Source organism: Toxorhynchites rutilus, chromosome 1 (assembly GCF_029784135.1).
Source record: "Toxorhynchites rutilus septentrionalis strain SRP chromosome 1, ASM2978413v1, whole genome shotgun sequence".
NCBI classification, from domain to species: Eukaryota; Metazoa; Arthropoda; class Insecta; order Diptera; family Culicidae; genus Toxorhynchites; species Toxorhynchites rutilus.
In genome coordinates this window covers 27,537,969-27,551,589 of record NC_073744.1, presented here as the reverse complement: position 1 = coordinate 27,551,589, position 13,621 = coordinate 27,537,969, and the positions used below count along the sequence as shown (strand labels likewise).

The 13,621-nt window shown below is 37.8% G+C and overlaps 1 protein-coding gene across 14 annotated transcripts in view; it reads right to left on the bottom strand.

Moving 5' to 3' along the window:
- Positions 1-13,621, bottom strand: part of LOC129777193 (cubilin) — a 305,807-nt gene that overhangs the window by 98,958 nt on the left and 193,228 nt on the right. For 2 of the 14 annotated variants that reach the window (XM_055783405.1, XM_055783421.1), the window contains exon 2: positions 12,885-12,934. The exons of the other annotated variants lie outside the window; for them this stretch is intronic. The gene's annotated coding sequence lies outside the window, so the exon portion shown is untranslated. The remainder of the gene's footprint in view (positions 1-12,884; positions 12,935-13,621) is intronic. 14 annotated transcript variants of the gene reach the window in all.

Below are 13,621 nucleotides of genomic sequence, written 5' to 3'. Positions count from 1 at the left end.
ATGTTTTCTGTGCAAAAACAGCAGTAAATGATTCTAAAGTATTTCGTTGCACTTTGGACTGTTCATTTGTGTTGATGGTAAGCTTTCTAAATCAGGTGAATGTTTTCGATACGTTCGTCAAACCTATCAATAAATGGTGCAACTTGGACATTGTTTGTCACCGTTGATGATTGAAGAGTGCAAACAAAATACTGTTTGTACTAAATTCAAACCAAACTTTATATCTCAAAAAGATATCCAATATTCGACCTCCAGTGTACGGCCTCCTTAAGAAAGAGCTTACTCAAGGTACGCTCAATAACCGTTTTTAAGAAAGCCGGTGACAGACACCGCGGGTGGCAGAAGTTCTTAACGCAAGTTTGTTGAACAGACTCGGCAATTTCCTAAAATGTCGTTTGCTTGTTATCGATTAATCATCCTGAATGGATAAGTTCTAATCGTGCTCCACCGTGGAATGTATTAAAATTGGCATCCGCATTCACGATAAAAGCTGGTGCCTTTCTGCTCCCACGGCTTCGCTTAACTCCCCTCGAACGTAGCGCGCCAAGGTGAATTGCAGAATCAACGGCAGAGTAACGCTTCGGCACCTTCCGTTAGCACGGTATTAAATTTCAACTCCGTCTATTTCTCGTCCCCCGCGGGCTTCAAATTTAATGTGCTGCGTGTGAAAATTTAATGAGAGGATCTGTGCGAAGCTCGACAACAGCACCCAACCCGTGGGTAACATGGACCGTTCCGTGCAATAATAACAACAATAATGAGGGAGAAAAATCTCCACCTCACGCGCCACCCGTTCCGTTTGTTTTCTCACGTACATCGAACGAACAAAATGCCGGAAGTGAAACGAATGTTCCAAACAAAGTCGCTTCGGGATGCCGGAAAGCAGCATAACACGGTGCCCACCCTCACAGAGCGAATGCATTGTTATTCCAGTGCAAATAGTTGAATCCGATTAGTATCTACGTGTAATTTGCATGCCTTCAGCAAATATCTATATAAATAAAAATGTAAGGCAAAATCTGTTGGTAAGCGGAAAACCCGAAAAAGGGGTGGTCCGATTTTAGCCTCCTGTATTTTGTTGTATTCGTCCCTTCCCGTGGATCAATATAGCGGAGAGAAAAATCGGAAAATTTTCGGAAAATACAAAAGGAAGGTCGGAAAATTCGGAAAAATGAATTCCCACATGTTCGAAAATTACATCATCATAAGCGTTGTTAGTCCATTCGATATTTGCGCTATCGAAATTGATCTTTGTTCGTAAGTGGAAATGGATTTTCAGGCGAAATAACGCATTTTCACATCTTATATATATATATATATATATATATATATATATATATATATATATATATATATATATATATATATATATATATATATATATATATATATATAAATGGATTTCGGATTTCTGTCTGGCTGTCTGATTCTTAGGGACTCGGAAACTACTGAACCGATCGACATGAAAATTGGTATGTAGGAGTTTCTGGGGCCGGGGAAGGTTTTCGTGATAGTTTGAGACCCCTCCCCCTCTCTAAGGGGAGGGTCTGCCATACAAATGAAACACAAATTTCTACATTACTTGAGAATTAATCAAGCAAATGCAACCAAAATAGGCATTTGGAGATGATTCTATGGTGGTTAGATATCCCTCCCCCCTCTCTAAGGAGGGGCTGCCATACAAACGAAACATACATTTCTGCATTACTCGAAAATTATTCAAGCGAACGAAATCAAATTCGGCCTGTGAAGGTTTTAGGATACAATAAATGTTTCTATGGTGGTTCGACACTCCTGCTCCTTCTTTTAGGGTGGGCTATCATACAAATAAAAAACAAATTTCTGCATAACTCGAAAACTTATCAAGCAAATGGAGCCAAATTTGGCATATGAAGATTTTAGGGGGCACGAAACGTTTCTATGGTGAATGGACACTCCTCCCCCTCTCTAAGGGAAGAAGAGGGGAGGGGTCTGTCGTTATTCTATCATATTTTTTGTATCAAACATTTATTCCATGTAACGGAGAAACATGTTATCTGCAAGTGGTTGAAAAATCTTGAACGAAAATTGTGTCTGAAAATAATCTGATATTCTAATGATGAGTTTTGATAGAAGTACTGGGAATTTTTTAGTGAAAGGTAAATTCAACGGGGTCGATTAGATAATCAATCAATGAACAATTCTGCGATTGGACTCATGAACTTGCGCTTAATAAGAAAACGTGAATGTTTGAATTTATTGATAACAAATACAAATTTTTGGCGAGACGAAGTTTGCTGGGTCAGCTAGTCTATAAATAAAAATGGAAGGCCAAATGTGTTGGTAAGCGCAAAACCCGAGGGAGGAATGTTTAGTTTCAGTCATCTACATTTCGTCTCTTCCCGTATATTCGTCTCTTCCCGTAGATCAATATAGCGGAGAGAAAAATCGGAAAATTCGGAAAATTGAATTCCCATATGTTATACAATTACCTAAGCGTTGTTAGTCCATTTGATGTTGGCGCTAACGAAATTGTTTTTTGTTCGAAAGATGAAAAGGATTTTCAGACGGAATAACGCATTCCTATATCTTCTATTTATATAAACAAAAATGGAAGGCCAAATGTGTTGGTGTGCCCTAAACCCGAGGAAGGAATGGTCCGATTTGAGCTGTCTTTATTCTGTAATATTCTCTGTATAAAACAGGTATTTCATGCAACGGAGAAACATGTGATTTCCAAATATTTGAAGAATCTTGAACGAGAATTGTATCTGAAAATAATTTTATATTATAAGGACGAATTTTTGTAGAAGTACTAGACAATTTATAGTAAAAGGAAATTGTAAAGGGTCAAAGGGTAATCAATCAATGAAGAGTTCAGTGATTGGACTCACTAACGTTCACTTAGTAAGAAAACGTGGATGTTTGAAAGTATTCAAATCAAAAAATCTATTTTGGGCGAGACGAAGTTCGTCGGGTCAGCTAGTATGTAAATAAAAATGCAAGGCCAAATGTGTTGGTAAGCGCAAAACCCGAAGAAGGATTGGTCCGATTTGAGTCGTCTTTATTTTGTTGCATTCGTCTCTTACCCAGCTCCGAAAGCAATCAGATCACACAATAAAATCATTCGCAAGAAGACATTGAAAATTGACCAGAAAGGCATCCGACAAAAACGACATCAACTGCTATCCTATGGACTCCTATACCCTCCAATCGGTCAAAGCGAAGATACAAGCAGAGAGAATCCATGGTCAATGAAATGCAATTTAATTAGCTTCAAATCGAGCTAGCCTTGCCGATGGACAGGGATCCAATAGTCTCACTCAATCTTCCGGGGGAGGGAGTGTACGGAAATGGAGCCTCTCGGATGGCACGTAATATCAGCGCACACGACACAGTCTTTCAGAACAAGCTCAGCTGCCTGTATGAGCTCTTCAACTTATCGCAGCCTCTCGACGAACACTTCGAACACATCTCTCGTGAAAGAAGCTGTGAAGTAGGTTAACCCTTAACATGCTGTGGGACGATCGATAGTTTTCGAAAGCATGCGCTCTTTACTGTGACATAAAAAACAGTGTCGAATTACAAACTGGTGAACTAACGGATTCATAATTGGAAATTGAGGCGTTTGACCAATCAAATTCTGTGGAAACTTTGTTTCGGGTCAATTTTTCCCAGTGGAAAACTTCAAATGGTTATAATTTGTACTGTGTCGTTTACCACTCAAAAAGGATGCTGCTGAACCAAACCACATCGTTCACTGAAGGCTGACAAGCTCACATGCCGAAGGATGCGATTGAAAATCTGTTGTTTGGTCTCCTTGTTATATTCACGCCCACACTCGTCCTGTATGGGATCCTAGCAGTATCGAAGTTACGAACAAAAGACCGGATCTTTCTCCTATATCATTCCCAGTCCTCTCGGTGGTAAAACAAGATACTTTACGTGATGGGAGAATAACAGACCGATTCACTTCATATCGTGAAGGTTTGTGTATGAGTGGGTGTGTCATCATTAGCATCATCTTGCACTCCCAGGAGAAGCAACTACTACTGCTGCTGCTGCTATTGCGGTGGCGATACGTTATGCCCATCCTGATTGTCATTATCACGAACATGTTCACCGACGCTCTTTTAACTGGCTAGCGGCTGCTACTGCCACCAAACGACATGACTTGTCAGCAAAATTATCGGGTCCACGACGCTCCGGACGCTGTCGGAAGCAATCGAGCTACCGCTTTGTTCGACTCGCTATGAGTGGTCCTGCTTCACTCGATAATATATCGATGTGTTCAGTTTGGCGAATTATTGAAGTTAACAAGTTTTTTGCAGTATTGCAATTTTAAATATACAAATATTTCATAAATTTGTTTCAAACTCGCTTGTGTGAATCTGAATTTCTCTTTTCTGTGAATGTAATGGCTCTCTATAATTTTGGGTGCTAAATGTGATCCGACGCCTGATTATAGCCAAGACACTCACTGACCAATACAAATCTAGAAGACTCTTGCTTCCCTTTCTGACGTAGGACTACGTTTTTCATTTTTATACTGGGGTGTAAGAACAAAGCCTAGAAAACGAGATCGTTTTTGCCGCAGAACTACGTCTTTCATTAAGGGTGCCAAATCAGAAAACAGGTCACGTTTTTATGAAATAAAGTTATCGATGATAACTATTTTTGCCGCGTACGGATTTTGGTGATTTACATACCAAACGAATCGGGAAGTCCCTAAGATTTGTTTGATATGTTATACATTACTATCCCGTAGTCTGCATATGGTTTAAATTGATGAAAATTGGAAGCATTCCCATTTCCTCATACATTTGTGTGCTTTCCCGAACAGAGCTATCAATAACCAGCAACTTATCGACGAGCAACGAAGAGGAAATCGTAAGATATAAAGTCTCCGTGAACATGGAAAAAGTAGAAGAACGAAGGAGAATATTTGCCTAGAATATAAACAGTGGATCTCGCTGAGGCAAACTTTCATTCTTCATGAGGAAATCGACTGAACAACATCGTTGCTGAGCGAGCTGGACGGCGAGGGATCGAATGCCTTTCTCAAGGCAATGGGGGTGGAGGAGTAATATTATGGATAAAGTAAAGTTTTTCAAGGGCCTTTTTGAAGGTTACAGACGAATGAACTGAAGAAGTTAAAAGTTTCAAGCAACGAAGGAAGGCAAACTTTCTGTATCCTTCTGTATCCAAAGCAATGAATATCGCTTGTATTTCCTTGTTTTGCGTCATCACATGTCTTCGTTCCGGATTGAGGTGTGGACGCGACTAAATTACTCACTCGCTGATGTCTCTGGCATTACAATCATTGTATCAAACTGACGCCATTGCATTAAAGTTCTGAGCTACACAATTATGTGGGTAATAATCAAGCTAGGCTATCGTCAGCTCACCAAGAAAATAAATGTTCTGGAATTTTGTCAGTGATTTGGTTTCGCATGACGGTAGGAAAACTCTCTCCACAAAGGATGACAGCTAAGCTAATCTAGACTGGCAATATTAACAGAAAGGACTTCTGTTGAGAAGAGCACAAAACGGAGATAAGTGTGTGTATATTTAGTTGCTTCAAGCCATCGTATATGGATATTTGTATGCTTCATAACCCGTACGTAAAAATAGTGCATCTTCGCTACGCTGAAACCCCATTAGTATCTGTTCCCGTGTGCATTGGCCCTGTAACGATGCAACAATCGTCTAATTTTTTATGCTATGATTGATGATTATTTGGTGTTGCAAATTATGCAGTTGTAATAATAAATATAAACAAGGAGGGAAGATAGCGGGAGGGAAATATTTACGCTAGGATATTAGTAATGAGTCTCTGCTGAGGCAAATATTCAGCCTTTTTCCAAGCAGTTAACATTGTTTGTTTTCTGTCATCAATGCATTGAACTGACACTATGGTGAAGCAGGTGTTAAGATTGTGCACCAAAACATTATTTGGGGAATACCAAGTTATTCAATAAGTTATATTAGGTTATTAATTTATTTGGGTTTGCGTGCCAGTTGCAAAACTGCTGAAAATTAACAGATAGAGTTTATTTCGTTTATTAAGTCACCAAGAAAGTAAATGTCGTTCTGAAATGTTGTATGCGATTTGGTTTCGTTTGCCACTAAGGGTGACAGCTGCGATCATCTCGAGCATGTATTGTTCAGCGAGCACAAGAATGAATCATCAAACAATAGTAGTCAAATGATTCTACAATAAAATACATTTCAAGGCGACCAAACTGGTAGAATGAAAAAAATCGTAATTTTCGTAGCATTATAAAATAATATCCGCAGTTATAAACAATCGACTTGAATTAAACTACAGCGTAGTTATACGTCAACAATGCAGTCGTGTCTCGAACCCTGTTGTTTCCCTGTTGGGTATGAGCCACTGCGTCCATTGTGTTGAGCTATCGTGGCCCTGAAGGATAATTGAACTCGGAGTGAAGTCTACATAAGTTCAGAATGGGAAACATACAAACTTAGACTACACCCCTTTGAGACACCCCTCATAGTTATTCTTATTCGTTGACGATTACCATATCAATGATAATTGTAATTGCGGCAATCACCAGAAATACACCAATGAGCAATGAGGTACATATAGAGGTGGAGCAGTAGGCGAAGTATATCTGTATTGGTAAGCAAAATATCGTGTCGTAATTATTTGCATTCAATATGGAATGTATATGTAAGAAACAAAACAATGTTGAAAGTTATCACGTTTGCGTGATATTTTGAGCCAAAATTTTCATGAAATCATTCAACTATTTGTTTTTTAACAGATGACAATTGTATCATGGCTTATTTCGATTATCTATGTGGTAAAAAGATTCAGAGAGCAATCGTTTGCTTAGTTCATGAAATCAGTAACATTTCTTGCGAAATTCTGATTAATTGGCGATTCTTCTCTCACAACATACACACCGAAACTAAGAGCCCTCGAAACATACACTTCATAATGTTAAAATAATGAAACTTCGTTTGTTTCTATGAACGCGGGAGAGTGAAAATGGCACATGGAAATATCACTTTTATCCGTCTTTTTCGACGTGATTTCACAAATATTCACATCACGCTATCACATTAGCTTCATATTTAGCGGGAGCTCTACAAAAATGTACGTTTTTAATTGATAAAATACTTCCTAAAAATAGCATTTTCACATGGATGCAGAGGGCAATCAAAGATAAACACAACGACTGACGTCACTATTTGAGAAATAGTTATGGCAGCGCATGCTATGTCGCACGAAACTCTACCATCTTCGTTACCTTTTTTCCAGAACATTGACCAATGAGTATATTGGCGCATGTTTGAAAAGGTATTCCCGTTTGAGTGCTGTTTTTGACTGTTATTCGGCGCAACCATTTGCGCTATGTATTTCAAAAAATTATAAGCTGTGAATTCATTCTAAGGCGTGTGTTTTGTACCAATTTGAAAAATGAATGCCGGCACACTCTGCCATTACAGTGATTGACATATGTTAACGTCTAAATGGTTTGTGTATTTTGCACAAGTAGCGTGTTAACCATTTTTCGAGGCACTTCATGATTAATTAACTTGATTTACCATCTAACATATTCATCCAAACGCATCTCCAGTCCATCAGTGCTGTCCGCAAGCTGATCAAGAAAAGCTAGTTTTTGTTAACATTTTCCAATAAACAATGAATCAAATATGACGGCTCTCACTCGTCTAGCCACTCATTAGCGTTCGTTCACGTTCAAAGTAACAGTTGAGTAAACACATCAATCGTGATCTTAAGATACAACCAGACGTGGGTGATGCGCAGTTTGCGGTTTTCCTCCTGCCAAGGGGATTCGTGACAGAGCAAATAATTGAATTTGCGTGAGCGGATTGAATTTGTTTAAATTTATATTGCGCAAAGATCGCAAGTATTTTTCCAGCTAAAACCATCGTTCTACGAAGCGAAGTGTTTCTTGTCAAGGTTGGGAAAAATTAAGTCCAAATCAAAAAGTTTTCTCGAAAGACTGAATCGCAAACAACAAACAAATGCGTGGATTGCACCGTAATGAAATGCGTTCTGGGTAATTGAATATTTCAATCAACGAAGAAACCATCACTCAGCAGAAGTTGTCCAATGAAATGCTGCTGCATCCCACGATTGCCCGCTGATTTGAAGGCCACTCGTAAATAAGCCACAGCTGAAAACTGTCAACGATGCGAATGCGAATTCCCCGGGGCTGGGAAAGCGATCCCATGAATTTAATACAGACAATCCTCCTCCCTTTCCGGACTCGGAATGGCTTCGGCAAGTCGCTGGGAAATTTATCGAAAAGTGTATTAATGGCCGCTACCCCAATTCCGTCATGAACGTATTCGAAGAACTGCCAGATGGGGATTCTTAAAGCACTTTCCGTGCGAGCAGCAATTCAATAGATCACCGAAGCCCCTTCACTTAGGTACTCCATGTCGCCGTTATTTCGTGGGTGAAAACGGGACGAATTCTACCGTTTTTCTCTCTCTCACCCCCCGAAAACGACATTATGATGGTAAATTATTGCACCTATTTTTCCGACGTCGCGGTTCGATATTTCCTCCTCGCTCACGTTTATTGCATTTTTGCTCGAATTCTCGAACCTTTTCTTTGTCGCTGGCTGGCTGGTATCCTTTGGAAGGAATTAATGTTGTCAGGAAAGCTTGTAGAGAGAAAGGAGAAAAAAATAAATAAAAACAATTTCCAGCCGTTTTCTATTCCGATTTTTGTCAATTTCTTCTAAGCGAACGGCGGCTAGAGGGGGCGGAGGAAATCAATAAACGTTAACTTAATGGAGATAGGTGACTTTCTCCAGCTGATGACAAATTGGGTTGAATTTTTGGTTTGGTAGAGGGGCTTCCATTTTCCTTAAAGCATCTATTCCCATACATCGGTTGTCTCATTGTATGTTTTTTTTTGTAGTTTTAAGTTTTCACGAGTTGTACATTGATGATCATCTGTTTAAGTCAGAATTTTCGCATGTGATCCATGCTACTTTTACTCCGTGCTCACTGAATCATGCGATCTGATGTTGTGATGCACAAGAATGAAATTGATTGTAATAACCTAGAAATTACCTGCGTCGAGATTCACGAACAAATGAAGTCATAAAGTCACAGCTCGACACATGATCGTTAAGATTTTACCTACATGCAACATTTCTAATTTCTTTTCTAATTTCTAAGCACAAAATTTTCTAATTTCTCAAAGCAAAGTTTCATCTTATGGTCAGCTTGTATATTGTTCTCGCGAGGACAAGAATGAATCATGAATCAAGCATCTTTAGCTACTTCCATAGAACCACGCCCCTTTCTATACAAAATAATAAATAGCAACCACATTTTTAATGTTTTTTTTTCCTGGAGAGCTTATTGGCAACTTTTGCATTTTCATGAATTCTTTTATCGTGGATTCATGCATTTTTTTCATGCTAAAAGTGGCGTCAAAGTGGAACACGTTTTAAACCAAATGTGAAGAAGGTATTTGAGGTGGGAGCATTCCCAGGAAACATATATATACAGCCATTTCATGCCAAACCGATATAGTGGTTTGCAGATTTTCGTCAAAAGTGAAAATTTTGTTCGCAAAACTTTATCGCAAAACATTAGACTGAAAAATCAATTTTTTCCATTTTTTCCCAAAAATTACTTTTTTTTCCAAAATTCGTAATTTTGACGTGGGACTACATCTTACCGGAGTATATGGGGATGAAATGGAAACCTAACACAGAACATGCAGGAAAAAATGAAAGATTTCGAATGTTCATAGCTCGAACATTTCTTAATAGATCGGAAAGATGTTTGCATCAATTGATAGGAAACATTTCAACGTGTCTATCACAATTAAAAGCATGTTATTTTTCATGAGATAAACAATTGAATAACTGGAAAATGTTAAGTGTTATCTAAACGCCATAACTGCCTCGTTTTGATTGGTTCGATTTACGGTTTCCCCAACACAGCCATCAAAATCAATGTGCCTGGGGGAATCCGCTTTGGAAATATATGCAAGCTACGAATACTTTTGTGCTCGCTTGTCTTTGTTTAGACCGGAATATGTTTCCCTAAAACGCACTTCTAAACAGAGAAGTCTGGTCATTTCAGATACTAGAGGTGAATGAACTTTCGCGGTTCAAGAACTACGTAAACATGAGAGATGCAATAATTTCAGAGGAAAATGTAAAATACAGTGATCGTTTGACAATTGTTCCGTTCACATATTTTGGTGGTCCTAGGCGTCATATCAAACGTGAAAGAACGTTCATCAAATTTACTTGTAACGAAGAACCGAATCTATTACAATGCATGAATTAATCCTACATAGTAACTGTTCGAACTTTTTACTTACAAAGCAAATATGTTGAATTCAATTGGATCCGAAAATTGTTTCATTCAATCGATAGTTTAATCAATACAATACAAATGTTCACTAAGACAACGGTAGTCCAACGTCAACCTTGCGGTTGTATCATAGATATAACCCACTCATTTTTTTGAACCACCGAACCGATTTAGATGATCGACATATTAAATTAAAGCCAATAAGCTAGTTTATTGTAAAATATTAAGCTTGCAAAAACCATTAATTTTATTTTCGTAACTATTGATTGTAGTCGATTTTCATTGTTTTTATGACTTGAGACTAGAGGGCGCTATACTTTTTTATATATATTTTTTGGATATCAGAGATACTATTTTTTTTCGTTTTTTCGAAAAAACAAATTTTCCACATTTTTCCACATTGACAACTTTTGAACTACTGGATCGATTTATATGATCGACATATCAAATTTAAGCTTATGAATTATTTCTCTTCGAAAAAATATAACCTTTGCGAAAAATTAGGATTTTAGGTTTTGTAATGATTATTTGGGTTAAATAAAAAAAAATACTAATATAAGAGTGAACTTGATTAAAAATGTTGATTCCCCTATAAAAAATATCAGCTCAATCGGATTTTATTTACTAGTGTCGCACAGTTGTCAAATTTTGAGTTTTTTGAAAACAGATAAGTTACCTGAAATCGTATTACACCAGGATATTACTAAGAGGATTGAGGATAACCCAGATTTACCAATTCCTCAATGAATAGTAAATCCCTACAATATCACAGCCATGGGATGTGCCAATGTCGACGACGCACAAAGAGTTCATTACCTTCTGTGCAGATGAGGAGCTTAAGCAGAAGCTCAACCAATGCTATCAGAGGTTCTGGTTGCAACGCAACTATGAAATATAGTATTCATATATATTATCGATTTTTCATCTTCATACCTTGTCTAAAAAGGCTTCAGTGTGGTTATAAATATTTTGACAAAACAAAAAAAAAACCGTTTGAAATCAACGAACGTGGAGGTTTAGGGGTTCAACTCACCAATATTGAACCGGATTTAGATAGATTGGTAGAAAATCACCAGGTTCATCCATCACACTGATTTTTGATGTTTTTTATCTTTACTTTGCGATTTTGATTTAAATTAATAAACTACGAAAGTATTTACAAGCAATTTGTTTTTGTGAGTAATTTGAATTAATAATTGTTAATTATAATTGATATTCACCGAATTTAATGTCTATTTATTTTTTTGAATCTCGTTAAGAAAATGATGTCAAGTCACTTAACCCTTTATAAGGCCGTGCAACTATATTGTCACCCACAAATTTTTTTTTTCGCCGCACTTGGAATATTATTTTAATATTTTGCTTAACCAAAGACTTTTAAAGGTATCTGGTAATACTCCATTTTTTTATGACTGCCAAAAATTTACGTTATTAATTTACAAGTCATTTTTATGTAGAAAAACCGCGATTTTAGAACACCGGCAGCAAATTCTGTCCAAATTCGTTGAAAATGCAACAATTTGATAAGTTTTCACTGTGATCGTTCTATTTAGGATCTACCGCAATATCATGCAGTTTTTTCAAAAAAATAAATGGTGTATTTGATGAAAAATAAAACTTTTCAATTTTTTCTTTAAGTCTGTATAAAAAAATGTTTTTTCACTGCACTACACATATTGTTTTAATTATCGCACAAACCAAAGGCGCTATTAAATGAGCTTACAAGGCAGCGACAGCGTTTTTGAGGTTAACAGGAAGTGGCATCTATATTGCCACCATTTTTTTATAGTTTATTTTTTATCAAAGGTAAATATGTGTAAGGATTATGTTCACTGAAGTTTGAGTCGATTTTCCATTCCTTGCCTAGTTTCCACAGTCTTAGAAAGGAATAATTTTTAATTGCTAAGTATTTCGTATGATTGAAGAAGTTTGACTTTAGGGGTCTGAGGTATCACTTCGTTCTAGAAAAGGGATCTCATGCCCAAAATAGTTTGAGAACCCCCGGTGCAGACTAAATTTGGAAAAAAATAATATGCAAAGATGTCTGATTAGCTATTATCTCCACATCCACAAAGTTTGAATGTGCTCTGAGAGAATGCTACCAATTCCAATCCCATTCTTCAATAGGACTAAGGAAATGCAGTTACTTCTCAAATCGAACGCTGCTCGCAAATTGTTTGACATCACCCTCCAAACACAACATGTTATCCTCGAATTGAAAACTACACCAAATCGAATCTTTGTTTGTCGGTCAACTTCCTTCGTATATTTTCGATTAAGCTTGTTATCAAACCAGTTAACGATGATCGATTTAAGAAGAAAATGCCATTCAACCAAAACCAGAACCAGAGTGTCCATCTATAATTTTGGGTAGATTTAAGATCATTTAGGTATGACATCTCTGGTTCACACTCATCCTAAATAATTGCGGATCATTGAATGGGTGACACTTATTTCAATCTCCTTTCTACTTCTTGTATAGAGACCAAAAATAAACGTTACGTTTCACTCTGAATTGAACAAAAATTGATGATGAAAAACGTGTGGGTTATACTTACAATATAAAAGCGCAATTCATTTGGGTTCAATCATTTTTGAATACACATACCTGAAAAGAGACAAAAATAAGATGATTAAACAAAAGCTCAGGTGAATTTCGTACAATTTTATCTGAAAAAAAAGTGCATTTTTTCTCCATGCGGTCAACTTTTCGCAAACACGAAATCGGGCGTTATCTTCGTCTGAATGTATCCATCTGCTGACCACGCATAATCATTCTCGAGTGTCGGAGTGGTTGACGGTGGCATTATTCTGCCTGAAAGCGGCGCCATGCTCGGTTGGAAAAAGCGAATTTAATCCTTTGCCAGCTAGCGCTGGCTCAGCGATATTAACGTTTGCAAACACGACAGCTGATTGCGAGAGCTGCATTACGCCAGCACTTAGGAAATAATAACAACAGCAACGGCACCGAATCTGCGAGTTGCGAAAGATTAGTTGGGCTTATCTTTTTCGGTGGATGGTTTCCCTGTGTTATTATTTTAGCGAGCCGAAATAGCTGCCTCCAGGTTAAACAAACCCATCTATCTGGCTAGTGCGGAGGCGGCGAAACAGCAGCGAAATTTACGGACCGAGCTGTCGAGATGCGAGTGGAATTATTATTTCTTTACAACAAAAAAAGGATTAACGCTTAAAAGCTTTCCCATCAGTCGGGCATAATCCCTCATCAAGTTGCCAATCTGCCAAATCCTCCCCGGATCCTCCCCCGGACCATGCGGCTGAGGATGATGGGGTGGGT